This window comes from Bufo bufo, chromosome 2 (assembly GCF_905171765.1).
Source record: "Bufo bufo chromosome 2, aBufBuf1.1, whole genome shotgun sequence".
In the NCBI taxonomy this organism is placed as follows: domain Eukaryota; kingdom Metazoa; phylum Chordata; class Amphibia; order Anura; family Bufonidae; genus Bufo; species Bufo bufo.
Genome location: NC_053390.1, coordinates 605,210,214 through 605,235,466, shown reverse-complemented (window position 1 = coordinate 605,235,466; position 25,253 = coordinate 605,210,214). Strand labels below are relative to the sequence as shown.

General features: G+C 45.7%; 1 protein-coding gene across 2 annotated transcripts in view; it reads left to right on the top strand.

The window, feature by feature from the left end:
* The first annotated feature begins 1,574 nt into the window (after positions 1–1,574).
* SGMS2 (sphingomyelin synthase 2) overlaps positions 1,575–25,253 on the top strand; it is a 49,406-nt gene continuing 25,727 nt past the window's right edge. The window contains exons 1-2 of one of the 2 annotated variants that reach the window (XM_040418389.1): positions 1,575–1,708; positions 2,346–2,435. The gene's annotated coding sequence lies outside the window, so the exon portion shown is untranslated. The remainder of the gene's footprint in view (positions 1,709–2,345; positions 2,436–25,253) is intronic. The other variant, XM_040418388.1, reaches the window with a different exon arrangement.

Genomic DNA, 25,253 nt, shown 5'->3' with positions numbered 1-25,253 from the left:
ACAGGTTGCCTAGGAGACCAAGGCTGCATCTCCTGGGCACCCGTAGAAGGCAGGTCCCGATGCCATGCAAAGCATTGGGCAGCCTGTGCACGGCATCGAGCCGCCTTCTGACACATTGAGTCCCCGCCACAGCTGTGCAGGGACTCGATGCGCTCCCTCACCCGCCGCAAACCACTTCTATGTTGCGGTCAGCGCGTACCGCGGCATAGAAGGGGTTAATCCGCCAGCATCGGCTTTTACAGCGATGCCGGAGAATACAGCAGGGGCCCGGCTACCAGGGACTGCCGGTCCCCTGCAGTGATCGGAAGCGCACCGCTCCGGTGCCCGCCAACACTATCTGCCACCATAATCAACCCTATTAAACATGGCATACAGCCTGCATGGGTGGATCATGGTGAATAAAATGAGCCCTCTATTACTTCAAACGGATGTACAGTTCCAGCATAATTACTACTGTCAGTTCATGCAAATATAACTGTTGGAACATTGAGGGGCTGGACTGGCCCTCGGAGCACCACTTCACCTCCTCCTCTCCCCCGTCACCACTTCCCCTAATGGCCTGAACGACAGGGCATCCTTACTTGTGCTAGTGTGTGTATGCTGCAGTTCTCCTCTTGTCTGCCGGAACCACCATGCTGGTGTTTCACAGCGGAGGTGTGAACAAGGGAGCATTGGCCATAGACCTTACAGGGAAATGTCCCTGCTGGCAGTATTTTGTGATGGACTGTGGTATTTGGCTCTGTCGGATGGTATAATATACCACAGTATGGTATTGCTGGCCCTGCCTTCCGTCAATTTGGACCCGACTACCAAACGAGGCCACTTCTAGTATTTTTTCCAAGGCCACTTTAAGTTCCCAGTCCGCCCCTGGGTGTGAATGTAGCCGAAGTGATATATTTCTAGGAATTTAGAAGTAGGGATGAATGAAGGAAAGGTGTCTGTGCCAGTTCTCTCTGCGATCACTCCTCCAAGAAGAGAGCAGGACGCTGAGCAGGTAAGGCTGAGTTCACACTACCTCTAAATATGTCCGCTGTTCTGCTCCTGTAACAGAAAATATCAGAAGTGCTGGATTTAGCAAATAATTGACATGAACAGAGCTGGACAGACTCCACTGACCATAACAGAGCTTCCAAGGCGGGTGTGAACAAGCGCTTAGACCACCATGCAGGAGAAGGTGGACAAGCGCTGCCAGAGGAAAACCTACAACCTTCTTATCACGTGTAGATTGTAATCCTTCGTCAGCGCTCTGGTCACTGCATAGGAACACTGTTCGTGGGAAAACCCCTTTAAATGATTAACCCTATCGTTAACGGGCTGCACGGCGTACTGCTGGAGTAGAGATATTGGACAGACCATGGGCCACAGTACCAGGAATGTCCGAGCGGTGAGTGGGCACTGGGCACACCCGGCGTGAATCAGCAGCCTAGCACCTGTCTCCTGCCATCCCGCGGGGCACAGAGCTGGGCGCTGGTGGTAGTGACTCAGTGTTTGGCTATGGGGTGGGCGGGGGAGAGGTTTGCAGAGGGCGTGTCCCCGGTGACGTCAGCGGCGGTGGGAGGAGGAGGAGGAGAGCGCTGAGGTTGGAGACATAGGGAAAAAAGGGGTCGGGCAGGACCATGAAGACTTCAGGAGGCGCACACAGCGAGCTGCACTACTGCTGCACCCGGGAGCGGCGACTGTGCCCGCCGCCTGCCCGCCGCTCCGTCAGGTGAGTGCAAACTTTGTCGGGAGGGGGAGGGGCAGTGCGGTACCTGACAGTGTGCAGAGCGGTCCTGCGGCTGTCACCAGTCTATCTATCATATGTAGTATATCACCTGTCTATCTATCTATCTATCTATCTATCTATCTATCTATCTATCTATCATATGTAGTATATCACCTGTCTATCTATCTATCTATCTATCTATCTATCTATCTATCTATCTATCTATCTATCTATCATATGTAGTATATCACCTGTCTGTCTGTCTATCTATCTATCTATCTATCTATCTATCTATCTATCTATCTATCTATCTATCTATCTATCTATCTATCTATCATATGTAGTATATCACCTGTCTGTCTGTCTATCTATCTATCTATCTATCTATCTATCTATCTATCTATCTATCTATCTATCTATCATATGTAGTATATCACCTGTCTGTCTGTCTATCTATCTATCTATCTATCTATCTATCATATGTAGTATATCTCATATCTATCTATCTCATATCTATTATCTATCTATCATTCGTAGTCTAAATCTATCTATCTGATATCTATCTATCTATCTGCCATACGTAGTATATCACCTATCCATCCATCCTCTTTATGCCCCTCTCATCCTATCTTTTCCATAGATCTCCTCCTCAGTATCTGGCCACTTTGTACTTCTGTGCCCATTTCATCCCTTTACCCAGTACTGCAGGGTGCCACCGAGCTGTTCAGAGGTAAGTTACTATGTATGATGGGAGTGGTAGCAGTGCCATGCAGTCCTGGTGACCTATTGCATGTAGGTGGACCCCATCACCCACACCGTGCAACAAGTCAGCGACATAATGGCCAATCGCTGGCATGTGCCACCCAATATTAGGGTGCCCCCTCATAGAATTGGGGCATGCTGAAAGGTATAACACACCTGAGAGTGACCCGCCAGGTGTATTCTGTCCGCTTGCCAGTCCTGTAATAATCGTAGAGACTGACATTAGTGAAATCTGGCATCCTACCATGGCAACGGGAATGGGAATTTCTATCAGATCTGCTCTGAATCAGTTTCAGTCTGCCTCGGATGAGTCTTCCAGATTATTGCACTTGTAGGACATAACCTCCGAAAAGTAATAATTAGCTGAAGGTGACCGGCCATGGCACAGTCAAGAAAGATCAGGAACCCTAGCATTTCAAGACAATGCCTATTGTTCACTGTGAGCTTCCCCGAGGGGCAAAGTACAGTATGGCGAGTATGTGTGTACGGTGCTGAGCCCTGGTATGTGGCCCTGCCTGGCAGGGAGTGTCACCAATAGCTGGGCGTTCTACGGATGACGGCTACATTTATATAAATTCCAATTTGGTGTTTTTAGAGAATTGCATAACTGCCAATTCCATAATCCGACTATTGGGAGTGCTCTCCTCACAGGCGGCTGTCATTTCACAATAACCCCCCATAGCTGGTGGAGGATGCGGTACTTACCTTGGGCAGGCATGCATTGCCTTGGCATGCGAGGGCATCGACATCTGGCCAGTGGCTGGGAGTTTTCGAATCCCATAGATTTGCATGCTATCATTAGAAGCAGTTCCTAAAATAGCTCTCTAATGTAATTTAGGGAACTGCTATGTATGCCGTTTTTGTAAAAAAACTAAAAAATATATATATAAAAAAAACATAAAAGGGTTTTACCAGGTGTAAAAATATAAATAAAAAAATCTAATAAAAATACGGTTGCTTGTGGCGACATCACAGGTCACAGCAGGCACATCGGTCATGCGTCGGTACGGCACGTCATCGCGGTGAACCCAGGACCAGGGGGTTGTATCATGCCACAAGCAGCTGCCAGTTTATAGGTTTAAAGAGACCTATGTATGATTGCTAGAGGTCCGACCACTGATCACCGCAACGGGGTCCCCGGATCCCCTGTAGGAATGAAGTGGTGGTGTGCATTCACTGAGTACAGCGCTCCGCTATCTCCTTCTTTAGTAGTATAGGGTATAGTGGTCATGCATGGCACCCCGCCGCTTCATTCACACAGGAGACTCGGGCACCCTGCAGCAGATTGGACTCCTAGTGGTCATACATTTATCACCTATCCATCCTATGAATAGGAATAACGTGCTAATTGAAAAACCCCTTTAATAAACCGTTAAAATGTTCTGCAGTTTTCTGGTACTTTGCTTAAAGGGGTTTTCCAGGCTCCTGATATTGATGACCTATTATCAGGATACCTCATTACTATCCGATCCCACACCCCCACCGATCAGCTGTTCCCTGCAGACTCTGAACACTCTGAATGGAACAGGAAGCACAGCGCCGCTCACAGTGTAGTGGCCGTACCTGGTTACTGCAGCTCAGCTTCCATTGAAGTGAACAGGAGATGAGCTGCAGTAACCAGGTGCGGCCACTACACTTTGAGCAGCGCTGTGCTTCCTGTTTCATTTAGGGCTCATGGACACAAATGTATTTTCTTTCCGTGTCCGTTCCGCCTAAAAATAGAACATGTCCTATTATTGTCCGCATTACGGACAAGGATAGTACTGTTTTATTAGGGGCCAGCTGTTCCGTTCCGCAAAATACGGAGTGCACACGGATGTCATCCGTATTTTTTGCGGATCTGTTTTGCGGACCGCAAAAAATACATACGGTCGTGTGCATGAGCCCTTACAGTGCTAGTTCCTGCAGGGAGTGGGATCCTCGCCAGTTATATAGTAATGGCCCATCCTGACGATCGGTCATCAGTATCAGGAACCTGGAAAAGCCCTTTAAGATCCTTACCCTTTCCAGTTCTCTGTGGGAATACTCCAGTTTACATCCAGAGGTCCCAGATCCTTAGAAACCTTCCCACATTTGAGAGTTTCCTATAAAATCCTTCCCTCCCGACAGTTTGCTACAGTGTATCTGTGCAGAGAACATGAAGGCGTATGTCAGGAGGCTTCAGATGTTGCTTTACGTATTCGCGTCTTCTTCAATGAGTTTTGCTTAGTCTTACTGCCTTTGCTGATAGCGTAGACATAAGAGATCACATGAGACGTCACATTTCTGAAGATGACTGTACTGTTCCTGCCTGACACGCCGTGAGTCAGTATAGAGACGTCTGGTGCATGGAAATGTGTGTGCTCCGAAGGCCTCTCTGGTTAAGGCCTCATGCACACGACCGTATGCCCTCCGAGATATATACGGTCCATGAGCGGGCCATATGTCCCGAAGCGGCATTGATTGTGCGCGCAGGAGCGCACAGCCTCATAGATTACAATGATGCTGTGCGCATCGGGCCGCCCACTGGACTATTGTACTGCACTTATATGATCTTATGAGTACGGACAATAGCCCGGCGGGCGGCCCGACGTGCACAGCATCATTGTAATCTATGATACTGTGTGCTCCCGTGCACACCATCAAGGCCACTCCGGGACATATAATGCACCGCATGTCTCAGAGGGCATACGGTCGTGTGCAAGAGGCCTAACTAATTCTGTTCTTACATAATGTCATTTATTTCCAAGTTACCACAGGCTGTGACATTGGGCTTTTGTCTGATAATATGTCCAATGATCTACATTTTGTGTGTGAGATGGGACCACATGGGGCAGATTTACGTAAGCGTAGACCGGCTGTCTAGATCTGCACCAGATCTATCACAGGAGCTCCGGCTAGATGATAAATCTGGTGCAGGGATAGACAACCACTTGTAATAACAATTCTGGATTACCTCTCCTAATGACTGTATGTTGTGTGGTTCCTTTATTATTCCTACTTGTAGTTATTAATGAATTACTGGCAGTTTCAATGAAGGTCCAGATGGGCGTTACCAGCCTGGAGTGTGCCACTGCTTAGTCTGACACTGGCAGCACTGATTTAGATAGTGGTAGACTGGGCAGGGACACTCCACAACTGGTAACGCCCAGTTGGACCTTCACTGCTGAACTACGGCAATTCAATATTCTAACTTAGTGGAATGGGACACCATAGACATAAGAATAGATGCCCCAGAATGGTCATGTCATGGTGACGGGTCCTTTTTAGGTTGTTAACCTTTGATAAACCTAAAGATTTGGGAATTGCATTTGCAGCTATTCCTTAGCATCTATATATATATATATATATATATATATATATATATATATATGTGTGTGTTAATAGAGTTACTGTAGTTTTTTTGGGGCCCTCAGCAGAGTACTGGTCACTGTTACTGCAGTCTATATTCTGTTCTACAGTGCATCTGGAAAGTCTGTTTTTCTGTTATGTTGCGGTCTTGCACTAGAATAAAAAAAGTTCCGTTTTTTCTCCCATCATTCTGCGCTCAGTACCCCATAATGACAAAGTGAAAACAGAATGTTGCTAAGTTATTGAAAAGGAAAAAATAAAATCTTGCATTGGCAAAAACATTCACAACCTTTACTTAGTTGAAGCCCCTTTGGCAGTGATTACAGCCTCCAGTTCCTTGGGTATGATGCCACAAGGTTTGCACATCTGGATTTGGGGATTTCCTCACATTCTTCTCTGCAGATGCTCTCAAGCTCAGTCAGGTTGGAAGCAGACTGTCGGTGGACAGCTATTTTCAGGTCTCTCCAGAAACATTCAATTGTGGACCACTCAAGGACATTCAGTCCTGTCTTGTCTTAGCTGTGTGTGTTGATGGAATGTAAACCTTAGGTCCATTCTGAAGTCCAGTTCAGTTTTTCCACAACTCGGTATCCCTGCCCCAGCCACGGAAAAACACCCTCCCAGCACGATGCTGCCACCACCCTGCGTCACTGTATTGGCCAGTGCCTGGTTTCCTCCAAACATGAAGCTTAGAACTGAGGCCAAAAATTCAATCTTTGTTTTATCAGACCAGAGAATCTAGTCTTCTAAGGGACTCTCCGACTTTAAGTGTTTCTAGGCTTTTATATGTCTTTTAGGGCTGTTTCAGACTAGCGTGTCCAGTGCGTAAATCGCTCAAAGATGATAAAGAAAAATGGGAGGCCCCCACAGCTACATGTCAAGTGTCATAGCAAAGGATCTGAATACTTTTGTTCATGTGAAATTTTAGTTTTTTCCTTTTTAATAAATAAGCAAAAATTAGTAAAATTCTGTTTTTACATTTTATTATTATGGGGGATTGAGGGTAGATTGGTGGGATAAGGCTGCATCATAGTAAAATGTGAACAAGTGAAAGGGTCTGAAGACTTTCTGAATGCACTGTACCTACAGTGCTTCAGATACAGACGGCCATATATGCCGTCATATATGTAGGGAAGTTATGGTAAATCTACACACAGGGGCCCTGGTGCAAGAGTTCAGCTTTGCCCCCCCCACCCCCTTCACTCAGCGCTGGTGCACCTAGCTTTTCTGCTGCCCAAGGCAAATATTGAAATGGCCCCCCCTTCCCTCCAGTTCTATTGTTAAAGGAGTTGTCCTATTTTTACTACTGATCACCTATCCTCAGGATAGGTCATCAATATCAGATCAGCAGGTGTCCTCCGGCACCCCCGACGATCAGCTATTTAAAGAGAGGGCAGCACTCATATGAGAGCTGCTTTCTCTGTTCTGTTCACCTGCTCGCCATAGCATTTGCAGTGATGAGCAGGTAAACAGAGCAGAGAAGGCAGCGCTCATACCAAAAAAAAAAAAGCAGACAACCCCTTTAAGGACATACTTGGAAAACAATACAAACAGCGCTACAGAACATACAGGGTAATACAGCGCCACATATGTACCTCTTACATCCAGTGACTTCTCTGATGTAGATATTCTCTTTCCTCTTCTTCTCCTGTCAGACCAGACCGCCATGGTGACTTCTTTCAGCCGCGCCTTGTCTCTGCAGAGTTTAACAAACGGACAGCTTATTTTCCTACTTTTCCATCCTCCTACTCACCTTCTCAACACCCCAATACTGTGTCCATTGTGCTCCCCAATACTTTCCTGCACAAACAGTCCCCCTGAAAATACTGGTACCACACAGATAGCACATCAGTACAAAAACACCCCTTTATATTGTGCGTTAGTACAAACAAATCCCCCCCCCCCCTTCCTTTCAGATCAGACCCCCATATAAAACTCTAAATGAGATCCCCCATCTCAGACCAAACCCCTTTAGACCTCTGTCAGACCCCATATAAGACCCCAGTTTTAGACCTCAGATCAGACCCCCATTAGACCTCCATGTAAGACCCCGACTCAATATCAGACTTCTAGACCCCCATATCAGACTTCTAGACCTCCAGACTTCCACTAGACCTCCAGACCCTCAATCAGACCTCCAGACCCCCATTAGACCTATAGACCCCCAATCAGACCCCCATCAGACCTCTCCAGACCCCTCAGTCGGACCTCCATATCAGACCTCAGATCAGACTGTAAATAAAGTAACTTACCTCTCCTGCCGCCACTCTCCCTGTCCCGGTCTTCTTTTCTCAGGGCCCACGCTGCAGTCACCTGACCTCCTGCAGCGTCAGGTCAGAGTGCGCTCTGTACGTCCTGACCCTGTAGGCAGCCAGGACACAGCAGCGTGGGCCCTGAGAAGAGCGAGCAGGAGGAGGGGTAAGTACTGGACAGCACTCGCAGCGCTTATCTCCCCCTCCTCCTGCAGACTAGTGAGCGCTTCCATTATGGACCGCAACCGCGACCGCTGCGACCCCTATAGTTACACCAGTGTCTACACATTAAAAGGGTTGTAGACTTGTAGAAATAGCTTTTAGTTGACCCAAAATGTAAAAATTACTAACTTTCTGCTGTGGTCCACTGCTGGTTCTTGTTTTGAAGGCCATGTGATGTCCAGAGTGAAGGTTATTTGGCCACCATGGTTTTGACCTCATTATGTATGTTGCTTCAGGGGACCAATAACGTATGTTATAAAGTAGCGCAGTGTTTGATCTCTTCCCTGTAGTATAACTATTTTTATTTTTGTTTGTATGGTGGTCAGTATCAGTTTTTCTGCACTCAGGAAAGCCGGCATGGTGCTCGAGTCAAGTGTAGGCATCTTTCCCTGCATCCACTGCTCTTGGCCGATATTTTTAGATCCTCTAAATTAGTGTTGCACTTTGTTGTGTGAAGCCATTCTGTCGATATCTGTCTTCCTTTCATGTTTTTTTATTTATGTGCTATATTTTGGCATACAAAGTACATTGTCAAAGTTCGAGCTCAGGAGCTTCCAATATTGCCTAGTGCACCTATCGTGATGGCCCTAGATATTACCCGTGGAGGGTGCTGAGAGTGCCAGCCTGCCAGTGGATTTCATAGGTGCCTATCATAGAATGCTATGGTATATTGCTAGGATATGCTATCACATTCTGATCCTATCCTGAGAATGAAGGAACATTCTCCTGCATAGTGGAGCTCCTGGGACTTTTCAGGGAACTGCAGCACTGGTCCAAGTAAATGGGGCTGTGTTCAAGTATTTTGCACAGTGGGCTCAGAATGCCACCTTTTCAGGGAAACAGTATGAGGGTCATTTAAATATCTATTAGGTGTATTTCAGAGCTGAACCCGGACATATCCCCATGCTCCGATGCTCTCCCTTGCCCTGCGCTGTATCACGTTTTACAAGCTAGGGCAGCGCTAAAGCCCGCCCATTAGTGCCTGTGATGTCACCGGGCTCACTGCTAGGCGGAAGCCTCTGCCTACCTTTTACCCATGGAGTGCCTGGTACGTCACTGGATCTCCGAAAAAAGCCCTTGCCCTGCGCGACACGGCGCAAGGCAAAGGAGAGCGTCAGAGCATGAAATGCTCAGATGCTCATGTTAGAGGGGCTGCCTGGGTGAAAACAGGGATATGTCCGGGTTCAGCTATGAACCCGGACAACCCCTTTAATTCAAACATGACCAACATAGTTCTTGCTTATACTTCCACTGGGTCTTAAAACCTGATTTGCAGAAAAATGCCAATAAATGACTTTGGTAATGGTATAGCCTAATCATGCAACTTGTCATATGCAGTCAAGCCACGCTCACCCATGGCAGCCTATGGGGCACATGATTTTACCGCAGAATTGTGCGCTCATTGGCTGCGCAGGTGGTCGATCTTTGTTCTATATTCATATTGACTTGAGAATCGTGAAGGAACGCATATGGAATTAAATAGTAAAGTAGTAAAAGTGTTAAACAAACCAGAATATGTTCTATATCTTAGGTTCTTCAAAGTAACCCCATTTTGCTTTGATGGCAGCTTTGCACACACTTGGCATTCCCTCAGTCAGCTTTGTGGGGTGGTGACTTGTAATGGTTTTGAGTTAACCGTTGTACCTTGTCAAGAGTTAATTTGTGTAATTCCTTGCTTTCATAATGTGTCTGAGACCATTAATTGTATTGTGCAGAGGTAGGATTGGTACACAGCTCCATACAGTGTTTAGTCATATCCTACTACTGTTCTAATCCACATTATGGCATGAACCACTCATCTAACTGAGGCTACTTTCACATTAGCGTTTTTTGTGGATCCGTCATGGATCTGCAAAAACGCTTCCGTTGCCATAATACAACCGCATGCATCCGTCATGAATGGATCCAGTTGTATTATGTCTTGTATAGCCATGATGGATCCATCATGAACACCATTGAAAATCAATGGGGGACGGATCAGTTTTCTATTGTCTCAGAGAAAACTGATCCATCCCCATTGACTTACATTGTGTGCCAGGAGGATCCGTCCTGCTCTGCACCACATCGCGGACACAAAAACGCTGCTTGCAGCTTTATTCTATTCCGTTTCGTTCAGTTCAGTTTTGTCCCCATTGACAATGAATGGGGACAAAACTGAAGCGTTTTCTTGAATTGAACGCTAATGTAAAAGTAGCCTAAAGAGAAATTACTGTCCATCATTACTTTAAAGGGAACCTGTCACCAGGATTTTGGGTATAGAGCTGAGGACATGGGTTGCTAGATGGCCACTAGCACATCCGCAATATCCAGTCCCCATAGCTCTGTGTGCTTTTATTGTGTTAAAAAAAATGATTTGATACATATGCAAATTAACCTGAGATGTGTCCTGTATGTGAGACGAGTCCAGCGTGAAGAACCCAGCACCGCCCCACATCCTCAGAATCTCCTTCTTGCTCCCCGACGTCAGAAAGCCGGAGCCCCGTAATCTTGCGGTGCGTGAGAGTTCCTTCCCTGAGGCTGATGCCAGCACAGGGAAGGAACACTATGAGGACACTGCGCATGCGCTAGCTCGCGCATCTCGAGATTACGGCTCTCTAGCTTTCTGACGTCAGGGAGCAAGGAGGAGATTCTGAGGATGCGGGGCGGTGCTGGGCTCCTTCACGCTGGACTCATCTCAGGGACAGGACACATCTCAGGTTATTTTGCATTAGGGATCGACCGATTATTGGTTTTACCGATATTATCGGCCGATATTCAGTATTTTGACCGTTATCAGTATCGGCATCTATTTTGCAGATATTGCGATAACGTATTGGGAACACAGAACGCGCTTCTCAGCGCTCTCCGTGTTCCCTCAGCAGCACAGGGGAGAAGGAAGCAGTGTCTCCCTCCCCCTGTGCTGCTGCTGCCTCTGCCACCAATGAGAGGACAGGGGACAAGAGGAGGGGAGGGGCTGTGGCCACTGCGCTACCAATGAAGCTAACTCATTCATTAATTCATATACAGGAGGCGGGAGCTGGCTGCAGAATCACATAGCCGGCTCCCGACCGCTATGACAAGTAGCTGCGATCTGCGGTAGTTAACCCCTCAGGTGCCGCGGATCGCAGCTAACGCTCATGGAGGTCGGGAGTCGACTATGCGATTCTGCAGCCAGCTCCCACCTCCTGTATATGAATTAATGAGAGATTTCTCTTCATTAGTGGCGCAGTGCGCCCCCCCCAAGCCCCCCAGTATTAATCATTGGTGGTGCAGTGCGCCCCCCACCCCAGTGTTAAAAACATTGGTGGCACAGTGCGCCCCCCCAGTATTAATCATTGGTGGCAGTGGCCACAGGATCCCCTCTCCCCTGCTCCTCCGATCGGAGCCTCAGCAGTGTAATCCTGGGGCTCCGATCGGTTACCATGGCAGCCAGGACGCTATTGAAGCCCTGGCTGCCATGGTAAACTCCATGCTGCTGTGTGCACAAAGCACAGAGCAGCAGGGACAGTGTAAGCTCCTATTTACCTTGATAGAGCTCTATCAGGGTGAATAGGACAAGGGTTCTAGTCTCTAAGAGGGCTAAAAGTAAAAAAAACACCAAAATATAAATGAAAAAGAAAGATTTACAAAAAAAAAACTACACGTTAACAATAAACATTCATTTTCAGCAGATTTGTGTAGGAATTTTTATTTATTTATTTTAATAAAAATTCCCAGAACATCGGTATAAATTATCGGCCTGAGAGTTCACAAATTATCTGTATCGGTATCTGCCCTAAAAAATCTATATCGGTCGATCCCTAATTTGCATATGTATCAAACCGTTTTAACACAATAAAAGCACACAGAGCTATGGGGACTGGGTATTGCGGATGTGCTAGCGGCCATCTAGCAACCCATGTTCTCAGCTCTATACACAAAATCCCGGTGACAGGTTCCCTTTAAGACATGAGGTCAGGCAGGCCGAAAGATTCCAAAACTTTGAAGATATCCTCAAGTGCAGTCATGAAAACCATCAAACCCTATGATGAAACTGGCTATCATGATAACAGCCCCAGAAAGGGAAGACCAAGAGTAACCTCTGCTGCACAGGGCACACGTTCATTAGAGTTACTAGCCTCAGAAAATGGTAATTAACAACACTTCAGATTAGAGCCTCCAACTGCTTTACAGAGATCAAGTACCATACACATCTCAACATCAGTTGTTCAGAGGAGACTGCAAGAATCAGGAATTTATGTTTGAACTGGTGCAAAGAAGCCAATACTGAGGAACAAAAACCAGAAGAGTATTGCTTGGACCAGGAATCACAAGAAATGGACATAAGACCAGTGGAAATTGGTCTGATGATTCAAAAATTTAGATTTTTGGTTCCAACCGCCATGTCTTTGTTAGATGCAGAATAGCAGATAATTTCTACATGTGTAATTCCCACCGTGAAGCATAGAGGAGGAGGTATGATGGTGTGGGGGTGCTTTTCAGGTGACACTGTTTAATCAAATTTAAAGGCACACTAAACGAGCCTATCTACCACAGCATTCTTCAACAACATGTCATTACATCTGGTTTGCGCTTGGTGGGACCAACATTTGTTTTTCAACAGGGCAATGACCCCAAACAAACCTTCAGGCTATATAAGAGCTATCTGACCAAGAATGAGAGTGATGGAATGCTGCGTCAGATGACATCCACATTCATCCAACCTTAACCCAACCGAGATAGTTTGGGATACTCTAAAATATAACATGTATTCTGGTTTAACCCTTTTATTTACCACTTCATTCCATATGTGTTCCTTTATCGTGTTTATGTCTTCCAAATGATGCTACAATGTAGGGAAAAAAACTGGAAAAAACCTAGGTGTCCAACCTCTTGACTGGTACTGTATATAATTGCCTAGATTTCTATTTATAGTGTCTTTAGTATTTAAATAGATTATCACATAAACCATTTTAAACCATTTTAATTCTAAAAGCCCCAAAAGATAGTTGATGGTTGTCTTAAAGTCATTTATGGTTTCTTCCGCCTACAAATACCTCTCTTATCATCATTTGCTTCCATGTTTCCACCTTGGTGGTGCTTCTAATCTGTGTTGTTGGGGGTCACTCTGTACAAAATCAGTTTTTTTCTTCAAGGATCTAAAAATACAGCCATGCAGAAGTAGTCTTCTCAGCTACACTGTCATGCTACTGCAGAGGCTCTGCTCTGTCTGTAAAAGCAGGTGTCACGGTCAGTGTGGGGGGAAAGCTCCACACTGAACACACGAAGGAAGGGGAACAGTAACTGGGCCTGGAAACTAGGGAAGGAACAGGTCACCTCCTAAACAACCCTAATACAGGCCCGAACTACCTATCAATATGAATAGACCTTGAAGGTAGGAATATTCATATGCAGTATACCTAGGCCCTTATTACCCTATAAGGACCTGGAATAAGGTTAGGACCAGACACAACCCATTCCTCCCCAGATGGACGAATGGAAGTCTTTGTCTCAGGCCCAGATACAAACAACAGGGAAAATAACAAACACAATACAATAAGAAAAGACAAGACTTATCTGAAAGTGGAAAACTGGCAACTCCAGAAGCACCACAGAGTACAACAGACAAGCTAGTTAGAAGGCAGGAAGAAAATCTAAAAAACCGCACCTCCAAGAATGAGAAGCGGCTACTTATGGGGAAGGTAAATTACCAACAAGCAACACCTGAAGCAAGGGGTATGGCATTCACCAAAACACAGACACAATAAGATCCACAAGGAACTTTTCAATTTAACCCACGTGTTGCCAGTCTCTCTGATCTCCTGGTACCTGCCACAGGAACGTCCGTGACAGCAGGGCAGAAAGCTTTTTCTGTTTGCTGCTCTGCAGTGAACAGAAGATCACTATGCAAAGCCCTGGCTGCGGAAGAGTTACTGAGCATGTATGTATTGTAGACCAACAGTCCTTAAAGGGAATCTGTCACCAGCGACCTCCCTATCCATCTGTTATGGATACGTAGCTGTGGTTCCCCTAATTAAAGAGCTGATTTTCTTTTGTTGATCCGATGCTCCATTCCTGAAATTTGATACTTTTTATGCAAATTGGGTCTTTGGTGCAATGAGGGTGTCACCATTGCTCTTTTTGCTCCCAAGTTCTACTCCTTTCTGTGACCAAGCAGGGATAGGTAGTAACAAAGCCGAAAGGGAGGGGCTGGCCACAGAAAGGAGCAGGCAGGGCTTGGGGGCACCAAGATCGATAGTGACACCCTCATAGCCTAATTTGCTTATTAAGAAATAGTATATCTTTGGAACATAGCCTCAGATCAACAAAAGAAAAACAGCGTTTAAAGAGGACCTTTCACCACTCCTGACATGCCTGTTTTAATAGCTTCATGCATTCCCCATGTAATAACAATTCTGGAGCATCTATTCTTATGTCTCTATCTTGTGCCATTGCTTTATTATCTCTACTAGAACTTATGAATGAATTGCTAGCAGTCTGTAGTAATGGTACAAAGGGGAGGTAACAAGTTGGGGGCGCGTACCTGCACGGTCTGACAATGGCAGCACTGATTGGATAGAGTGAGTCTTTGCAGGTACACACTCCAACTGGTTACCTCCCCTCTGTACCCTTACTGAAGGCTAATAGCGATTCATTCATATCTTCTAGTAGAAATAATAAAGGAATGGCACAACATAGAGCCATAAGAATAGATGTTCCAGAATTGTTATTACATGGGGAATGCATAAAGATATTAAAACAGACATGTCAGGAGTGGTGACAGGTCCTCTTTAATCAGGTACACTACAGCTATGTGTCTATGCAAATAGTTTGATATGGAGGAACCTGGTGACAGTCACTTTAAGATCCTCATAAACTTTAGTGTATTGTTGGCCGAAACCGTCCACAGTCTAAACTGTATGGGGAGCTCCTGACTGTCTCCCAAGATCTTGAAGGATTGAAAAAAATATATATTTTCACCCCATCCTTTTTTTTCTCACAGGAGATAAGCTGCCACTAGAAGTGTCCGGTTTTCTCCTCTCTCCCCATTCAACATGGCAGAACCAAACGTGTAAGTGTATGGGGGAGTCCGGAGAGAGGACTGTAATCATTCGGCTGATGGCTATTGAATATGTATGGGGGTCTTTAGGTGGCTGTGCAGGTTTCTATACACATTGTACACCAGGTGGCGCCATACTATGAAAAGAAATGTGATAATTCTTTACTGGATAAATTTTTTGTTTTTGTTTTTTATTGCAGGTAAATGGCAAATATTTGTCAATTTTTTTATACAATGAATATATTTCATTTTGGAAATTTTAAGTTCACGGTAAATAGTATTCTGTGACCTATCCTATGACATTCCAGGCCCCTCAGAACATAATGAGAGTTGTAGTTTCAGAGCCGCTGAAGCGCCATATGTTGGAGATAATTGCTGTAGCTTGTAATGGCCCATATCCGAAGATCTCGACACTTGGCCTGACATGAGCTTTATTTTGGTACACATTAATATGTTTATTTAGCATCATTTAAAGGGGTTGTCCACTTATCCTTTATTAATGACCTCTCCTGAGAATGCAGGGCTGTAGGGAGTTGGACCCCTGCCGAGTTGATATTGATGACCTGTCCTGAGGATAGTTCATCAATATAGGGAACGGGACAACCCCTTTAAGCTACACCATCGCAGCCACCATGCTGTTGCAACTGCTGTCCAGAACTTCTTTGTAGATATTGTTGGCAGAATCTTATTGCCATTATGCCAGTTTTACTGTTGCAGTACTGACACTGACTGCTGTGCTATGCTGACAGAGTTTGAATTAGGCCTCATGCACACGACCGTTGTGTGCATCCGTGTCCGTTGTTCCGTTTTCCGTGATTTTCTGCGGACCCATTGACTTTCAATGGGTCCGTTGAAAACTCGAAAAAATGCACCGTTGTTCATCCGCGTCCGTGTTCCGTGTTTCCTGTCTGTCAAAAAAATAGGACCACAAATAGGATGCACACAAGATTGTCATCCGCGTCCGTGATCCGTGTCCGTAGGCTACTTTCACACAGACGGATCCGCAGATCCGTCTGCATAAAAGCTTTTTCAGATCTGAGTTTTCACTTCGTGAAAACTCAGATCCGACAGTATATTCTAACACAGAGGCGTTCCCCTAGTGATGGGGACGCTTCAAGTTAGAATATACTAAGAACTGTGTACATGACTGCCCCCTGCTGCCTGGCAGCACCCGATCTCTTACAGGGGTCTGTGATCCGCACAATTAACCCCTTAGGTGCCGCACCTGAGGGGTTAATTGTGCGTATCATAGCCCCCTGTAAGAGATCAGGTGCTGCCAGGCAGGAGGGGGCAGACCCCCCTGCCTCCCCAGTTTTAAATTCATTGGTGGCCAGTGCGGCCCCTCCTCCCTCCCTCCCCAGTTTTAAATTCATTGGTGGCCAGTGAGGCCCCCCTCCCTTCCCTGTATTACATCTATTGGTGGCCAGTGCTGCCTCCCCTCTCCCCCCCCTCCTAATTAAAATCCGCCCCCATCATTGGTGGCAGCGGAGAGTTCCGATCGGAGGCCCAGTTTAATCGCTGGGACTCCGATCGGTAACCATGGCAACCAGGGGGCTATGATACGCACAATTAACCCCTCAGATACGGCACCTGAGGGGTTAATTGTGCGAATCACAGCCCCCTGTAAGAGATCGGGTGCTGCCAGGCAGCAGGGGGCAGTCATGTACACAGTTCTTAGTATATTCTAACTTGAAGCGTCCCCATCACTATGGGAACGCCTCTGTGTTAGAATATACTGTCGGATCTGAGTTTTCACGATATAACTCAAATCCAATGGTATATTTTAACATAGAGGCGTTCCCATGGTGATGGGGACGCTTCAAGTTAAAATATACCATCGGATTGGAGAAAACTCCGATCCGATGGTATAATAGGGACTCCTGACTTTACATTGAAAGTCAATGGGGGACAGATCCGTTTGCAATTGCAACATATTGTGTCAACGTCAAACGGATCAGTCCCCATTGACTTGCATTGTAAGTCAGGACGGATCCGTTTGGCTCCGCACGGCCAGGCGGACACCAAAACTACTTTTTTTTACTTTCCTTCATGTCCGTGGATCCTCCAAAAATCAAGGAAGACCCACGGAAGAAAAAACAGACACGGATCACGGAACTACGGAACCCGTTTTTGCGGACCGCAAAAAAAACCGGTTGTGTGCATGAGGCCTTAAGAGAATACAGACTGCTGGAAATGTACCTGCGTTCTATGTAGAGTAGTATTTGCAATTGGAAATTCCTATTGTGATTAATGCAGTTCTATGATATTAAAATGGCTCTGATACGTTCAAATCTTTGTGATGTTGATAAAGAGCTCTATGTCAGCCTAAAGTGGTTGTCCCACAAAAAATATTCAGCAGTTTTCAAACCAGCACCTGGATCTGAATACTTTTATAATTGCATGTAATTAAAGATTTAGCATAGCTACTGAGTTATTCGATAAAATGTATCTGTATAGCGCCACCTGCTGTTTGTTCTTTATCTTATTTCTTTGTCCTGCTCACTGAGAAGGCCGCACATGCTCAGTTTCATCCTTCAGCTGCCTCCTGAGCTGTGATAGGAAGAGCACGGACACTCCCCCCTTGGCTGCAGCAGAACAGACACTCCCCTTGAGCTATCAGCTTGATATAAATCTATCAGAGCAATGAATGGGGAGATCTCTGGATCCATGTGAGGTACAGGGTTCTAGCTTTGTTAGAAAGAGGTTGGCATGTACTATATGATTTTTCATTTTTACATTAAAGGGTTTCTCCGTGCTTTTAATATTGATGATCTATCCTCAGGATAGGTCATCAATATCAGATCGGCGGGGGTCCGACACTCGGCACCCCCGCCGATCAGCTGTTTGAAGAGGAGGGGCGCGCCGTGCCAGCGCTGCCTCCTCTTCACTGTTTACCTTCCTGCCGTCGCCTCTGCAGCGGTGAGCAGGTGTAATTACACCTAACTGTCCCATTCATTTCAATGGGACGGATTGTTCCCATACACTTGTATAGGAGCGATCCGTCCCACTGCAGAGGCGACGACAAGAAGGTAAACAGTGAAGAGGAGGCAGTGCTGGCACGGCGCGCGCCTCCTCTTCAAACAGCTTATCGGCGGGGGTGCCGGGTGTCGGAACTAGGGATCGACCGATTATCGGTTTGGCCGATATTGAGGATTTTGAACGTTATCGGTATCGGCATCTATTTTGCCGATATACCGATAACGTATTGGGAACACAGAACGCGCTGCTCTCAGCGCGTTCTGTGTTCCCTCCGCAGCACAGGGGAGAAGGAAGCAGTGTCTCCTCCCCCTGTGATGCTGCTGCCGCTGCCTCTAATGACAGGACGGAAGACAAGAGGAGAGGAGGGGAGGGGCTGTGGCCACCAATGAAGATGAGTCTTTCATTAATTCAAATACAGGAGGCGGGAGCTGGCTGCAGAATCACATAGCCGGCTCCCGACCTCTATGAACGGCAGCTGCGGTCCGCGGTAGTTAACCTCTTAGGTGCCGCGGATCGCAGCTACCGCTCATAGAGGTCGGGAGCCGGCTATGTGATTCTGCAGCCAGCTCCCGCCTCCTGTATGTGAAAGAGAGGTATCTTCATTGGTGGCGCAGTGCGCCCCCCCCCCCTCAAGCCCCCTAGTATTAATCATTGGTGGCGCAGTGCGCCCCCCCCAAGCCCCCCAGCATTAAAGGGAATCTGTCACTAGCAATGTTTAAAAAAGTACCTAAATATGAAAACTACTAACGCCTCCATGTTTAGCTGAATCGCCTCCCAGAGGCGCGGCTAAGTCCTCAACATTCACACCCCCCCTCCCCCTCCCTCCTCAGCGCCGCGCTCTGCGAACACCCGATCCTCCTCTCGTCGGCGTCCCAAATCCCGCGCAGGCGCAGTGCCGGCGATTGCCTGCGCTCTGATAATACGGCTGAGGGCAACAGCTTCAACATCGTCACTGGGCATGCGCCGAGCCCAGTGACGATGTTGAAGCTGTTGCCCTCAGCCGTATTATCAGAGCGCAGGCAATCGCCGGCACTGCGCCTGCGCGGGATTTGGGACGCCGACGAGAGGAGGATCGGGTGTTCGCAGAGCGCGGCGCTGAGGAGGAGGAGGGGGGGTGTTGAGGACTTAGCCGCGCCTCTGGGAGGCGATTCAGCTAAACATGGAGGCGTTAGTAGTTTTCATATTTAGGCGGGCACGGCACTTCAGAGGGGCGTTCCTGGGCACCGTGGAGAAAGAAAAACGCCCCTCTGGGCTCCTTACAGCGTCATTTGCATATCCTAAGAATCGATTTTTAGAAGAAAGGACAAGACTGACATGGAAAAGAAGAACACAGATGGAAAAAAGGTACTTTATTAAACATGGATCCATGAAAAAAAAATTTTTAAACATTGCTAGTGACAGATTCCCTTTAATCATTGGTGGCGCAGTGCGCCCCCCACCCCAATAGTAAAAACATTGGTGGCGCAGTGCGCCCCCCACCCCCATCCCAATAGTAAAAACATTGGTGGCGCAGTGCGCCCCCCCAGTTCTAATCATTGGTGGCAGTGGCCACAGGATCCCCTCTCCCCTGCTCCTCCGATCGGAGCCCCAGCAGTGTAAGCCTGGGGCTCCGATCGGTTACCATGGCAGCCAGGACGCTATTGAAGCCCTGGCACAGAGCACAGGGCAGCAGGGAGAGTGCGAGATCCTATTCACTCTGATAGAGATCTATCAGGGTGAATAGGACAAGGGTTCTAGTCCCTAAGGGGGCTAAAAGTTAGTAAAAAAAAAAAAAAATTAAGTATAAATGAAAAAGATTTACAAAAAAAATAAAATAATAATACACGTTAACAATAAACATTAATTTTCATCAGATTTGTGTAGGAAATTATTTTTTTCCCTCAAAAATAAAAATACCCAGAATATCGGTATAAATTATCGTCTATCGGCCTGAAAGTTGACAAATTATCGGTATCGGTATCGGCCCTAAAAAATCAATATCGGTCGATCCCTAGTAGGAACCCGCCGATCTGATATTGATGACCTATCCTGAGGATAGGTTATCAATATTAAAAGCCCGGAGAACCCCTTTAATTATGGGATAAGCCCGTTTCGGAGCTGGGCACATTTAGTGAGCATTTCATGCAGACTGCTTTGTATTTGAGATGACATGTTCGGATTCTCTTTGAAGTTTATTTTGTCCTCACCACTGGTGGCCACGTGTCTATATAGTCAGATGGTCAGAAAATACAGTATGGGTGCAGATATTACTTTGTCATTTCTGAAGTCTGGATTACAGAGAGCATGTGTTTTTCTTAGAGAGGTGTAATTGTGGTTGGCCTCTCATGTGGTGGCATCTACTCACTCAGAACACGAAACTCTGTGATCACTACAATGACTCGGTGAGGTGTCTTTAACCTCCCAACCCTGTAGCCCAGGCTGAAACGCGTACATAAAACACATCGGTGCCCCGAGTGTTTGTCAGAAGAAATGTTGGAGACGTGTGGTTTATTCTGCAGATCAAAGCTGGAATGGTCCGCCACATGCTGTTCACTTGGCAAGTATTCTGCTGTTCTGGGCGTTCCCCGGTGTAACTAACAGAGTCCGACCCTATTGTGGCTCCGAGCAGATCCTGGAGGCTATTATTATACTGACGGATGATGATACATATTAGGTTGGTGTCTTGGACATAGCTAAAGTCACTTTCACAATTGGGAAGGGTCCTCATAAAGAAAATAAACCACAGTTTCCGGAAAACCTCTGACTGCTAGTAAGAATACACAATACAGTGTTTTCATGCTTTCGTTTGCATTGCAGGAAGAATTGGGTTTAAAGCCGGTTTTGTTACTTTTGTAATAATGTTTCCTCATGAAAGAGTGTTTACGTGCTGTGGAATTGTAACAATCACTTTGCTTTACTGCATATAAAAGCCATACTCACATTTATTACTTTGGGCATTGTCCCCAACAAGGCTACATTCACACAACATTGAAGAAAAAGCCGTTGCCAGCTGCCAGTTTTTCTTAAAAAAATTGGTGATTAAAAATGTCCCGCTAGGCTTATATGTGTGTTGTCGGGCCATGAAAAAGGACAAAATGGGACATTTTTGTTTTTTATTTTTTTATTGTACAGGCAGTATTCATGAACTGTTAATAAAATGGATGTGTGAATACACCCGTAGACTGTTATTGTTCTGAAAATTGCTATAAAAAAAAGGCCACAAGGCAGTTTTTCACTGTTGTGCGCACAAGGGCTAAAATTAAAGGGGTATGTCTCACTTTAGCAAGTGGCATTTATAATTTAGAGAGAGTTAATACAAGGCACTTACTAGTGTATTGTTATTATCCATATTGCTTCCTTTGCTGGCTGGATTCATTCAGTGTGACTCAAGGCCCTCAAACACATTATGCTATAGTCAGCCGAACCCGCTGGACTGGCTGATGGGTATCTAGAGCTCCTTACTCTCCCCTACAGATGATGTTGAGGAGAGTAGGATCAGACGCGTTGACGCCCCATCTTTGTGTTTTCCAGGGAAATATGCCGCCGTCAGAAGAGTCTTCTGGCAGTGGATTTCTCCTCTCTCCCCACTGAACTCACAGACATGTGTATGGGGGAGTTGGGAGATAAAGCTATCAGCCAAATAAGCATTCCCCCAATGGCTGTTGAAGGTGTATGGACACCTTTAAAGTGGCCATTACACCTTAGATAGCTTATTCCACTTAGACCCACATACACATGTTCACTCGGTTCAGCCGACCGTGCATGTGTTCTCAAGGGGGAGGGGGGGGGAATAAACTGCTTCTGGTGGTAGCTTATTTCCCATGAGCACCAGTGATTGAGCATGTAAAACCTAATATGTATGATTTTACTTTCCCCCAACAATCTACCGTTGGGGGAAAGTAGAGACACCCCCATACACGTTAGCTGGTCTGTTCTGCCAACATTTATATACGAGGTCATTTATCAAACTGGTGTAAAGTAGAACTTGCTTTAGTTGCCCATAGCAACCAATCAGATTCCACCTTTCATTTTCCAAAGGAGCTGTCAAAACTGAAAGGTGGAATCTGATTGGTTGTTATAGGAAACTAAGCCAGTTCTACTTCACACCAGTTTGATAAATCTCCCTCATAATTTGTAGGGGCATCTTTTAGAGGAGTCGTATCATAGTCTGCACTCCTTGCTGGAGACCAAGTGGTACTGTAGCATAGGCAACAATATAATTCCAGAAGCAACTCTTGCAAAGTATGTAAGGCACTATTCACATCTGGATTGTTTATAACAGAAGCAATGGCGGCCTACTGGATCCGTTATATGACGAATACCAACAGACTCCAGAGAGCCATTTGACTTGGGCTACTTTCACATCTGCGCTTTCCCTTTCCGCTATTGAGATTCATCATAGGATCTCAATAGGGGGAAAAACGCATCCGTTTTGTCCCCATTTATTGTCAATAGGGACAAAACTGAACTGAACGAAACAGAATGCATTCCGTTCAGTTTGGTTGCGTCCCCATCGCGGACAGAATAACGCTGCAAGCAGCGTTTTTCTATCCACGATGTGGTGCGGAGCAAGACGGATGGGGACGGATCCGTTTTCTCTGACACAATAGAAAACGGATCCGTCCCCCCTTGACTTTCAATGGAGTTCATGACGGATCCGTCTTGGCTATATAAGACATAATACCACCGGATCCATTCATAACGGATGCAGGCAGTTGTATTATCAGAACGGAAGCGTTTTTGCTCTGGTGTGAAAGTAGCCTGACTGTACAGTGCTATTCCTCCTGTCAAATCTGACTGATTCCAGTGCAGCATCCAATACAAATTTGAACAGGGCCTAACTGGAGGCACGCTTCTCTGTATGGAATTCCTTCTCTTGTAAAGTTACAGGATTTCAGCTGCTAAGTATGTAACAAACAGGCCTGTGGCATCACTGTTGTAAGGTGTCGGTCTTGATATAAACATTTTAAGTTCGGTATTGAAGGAAGGTTTGTTGCTTTCCATAAACCTACAGGATTATGGATAATTCTGTCCATTTATTACTAATAGGAATCCCAATGGACTATTATCTTGGTCAGTGCATGATCCAGGCTTTTATCGGCTGTAGACCTTTCCTTTCATACACCTATAGACATAGGGTTATAACACATGCGTGGAGCATAAACCACGATGCACCAAAAAAGTAACCACGCATTAGTAAATAGTAGAAAATATACGGTACGCTCTTTATTTATTGCAAACATCACATAATCTAATAACATCAATGCGGTTAAAAGAGGATCCTAAGCAGCAGCACATGGAAGGTCATGCACCAAAACAGCAGTACGTACATATAACCCCTATCATTGTAGCTCCACACAACCGACCTAAAGTACATCAATAGAACTAAGGTCCATTAGACAATGTCCAATGCAGTACTAAGACTGCAAAAGTGCAAGGTGGATAAAACATCAAAGTATATAGTGCCGACCGCGAGATGGTGCAGCCTCCAATGACTCCCCGCCGCGCGTTTCGCCCAATGGCTTCTTCCAGGGGGCGTCAGGATTTTCAGCTACTAAGTATGTAACAAACAGGCCTGTGGCATCACTGTTGTAAGGTGTCGGTCTTGATATAAAAATTTTCAGTACGGTATTGAAGGAAGGTTTGTTGCTTTCCATAAATTTACTGGATTATGGATAATTCTGTCCATTTATTACTAATAGGAATCCCAATGGACTATTATCTTGGTCAGTGCATGATCCAGGCTTTGATCTGCTGTAGACCTTTCTTTTACTTGCCTTGAGGTTATTCAAAGCTCCTATGAGTAGCTGCAGTGTGAACACTCCTTATATTCGAAATTCTAATATAACCTGGTTTTAATCCATTACATGTCAGAATGAGTAATAAGTCAGGGTGAGTAACAAGGTGTTCTTGGCCATAGTTTCCCTGCCTTGTGGTAATGACTACCTGTAGGCTTTTCCATCTTATTTAAACAATGTATGTGTTTTTCAGAAGGGTGGGTGATGACCAACATGGCTAGCAATACCGGGTGATCATCCAACTTTCCCAGACTCCTGAATGTAAAATCTGTATACAGAAGTGGAGGGTGGCATTTAAACATACTTGCCTTGGTTTAGTATAGAGGTGGGGGCATACATGCTGCATTGTGATAGTCTGAGGATCTATCTGAAGACGTAATTTGTTCACTGCAGTCTTTTTGAATGTGTTGACAGCACAAAAACAAATACTGGAGCTGAAAAGCTTCATTTATATGTAGGGAAGACATTTGTCACATCTAATGGAATCGAAACTCATGAGTCAATAGACTGAGAAAAGTCAGCTCATGTCCCGAGTCTGAAGGAACACATTTAATATTTACTTTACATGCGACTACTTCTGGCAGTGATACGGTTTCAGTTGAGATGAATGTGGTTTAACATGTCATAGGCTATGACCAATGACAAATATGTAGCTAAGGAAGTATTCTTGTTCTTGGCACACAAATACCTGGCTGCCTTTGTTACGTATATATGTTACATCCACCAAATAGGAACAAAGTACAGAAGGCATACATGTACTGAGTTTTTGAAGTAAAAGTAGAACAAAAGTAACATTTGTCCTTTTAAAGCTTTACATGACCCAAGTCTCGACCACCTCCCAACTTCTTAGGTGGCTTCTCAAGAATGTCCCTTCCTGTGACGCATAACTGGTTTGTGAGTCTGACTTCCATGTAAGCTATAAAAAGCACAGAGCTATGTCTTCTTGATGCCTACAGAGTTCCTAAGGAGGGTGGAATAAACTGCTGACAGACACCTCTGGTGGTGGCTTATCTCCTTTGTGAACAAAAGGGTTGAGCAAGTTGAAATCCAACAACCCTATCCCTCTCCATCACCCTTCTCTTGATCGGTGGAGAGTCAGGTCACCACCATACAGATTAGATGTTCTTAGGTGGTCAGGTGGAAGGTCTTACTGACATTTATCTAAGGTTATTATGACCAATTTATTAACACTAAATTATATCAGCATG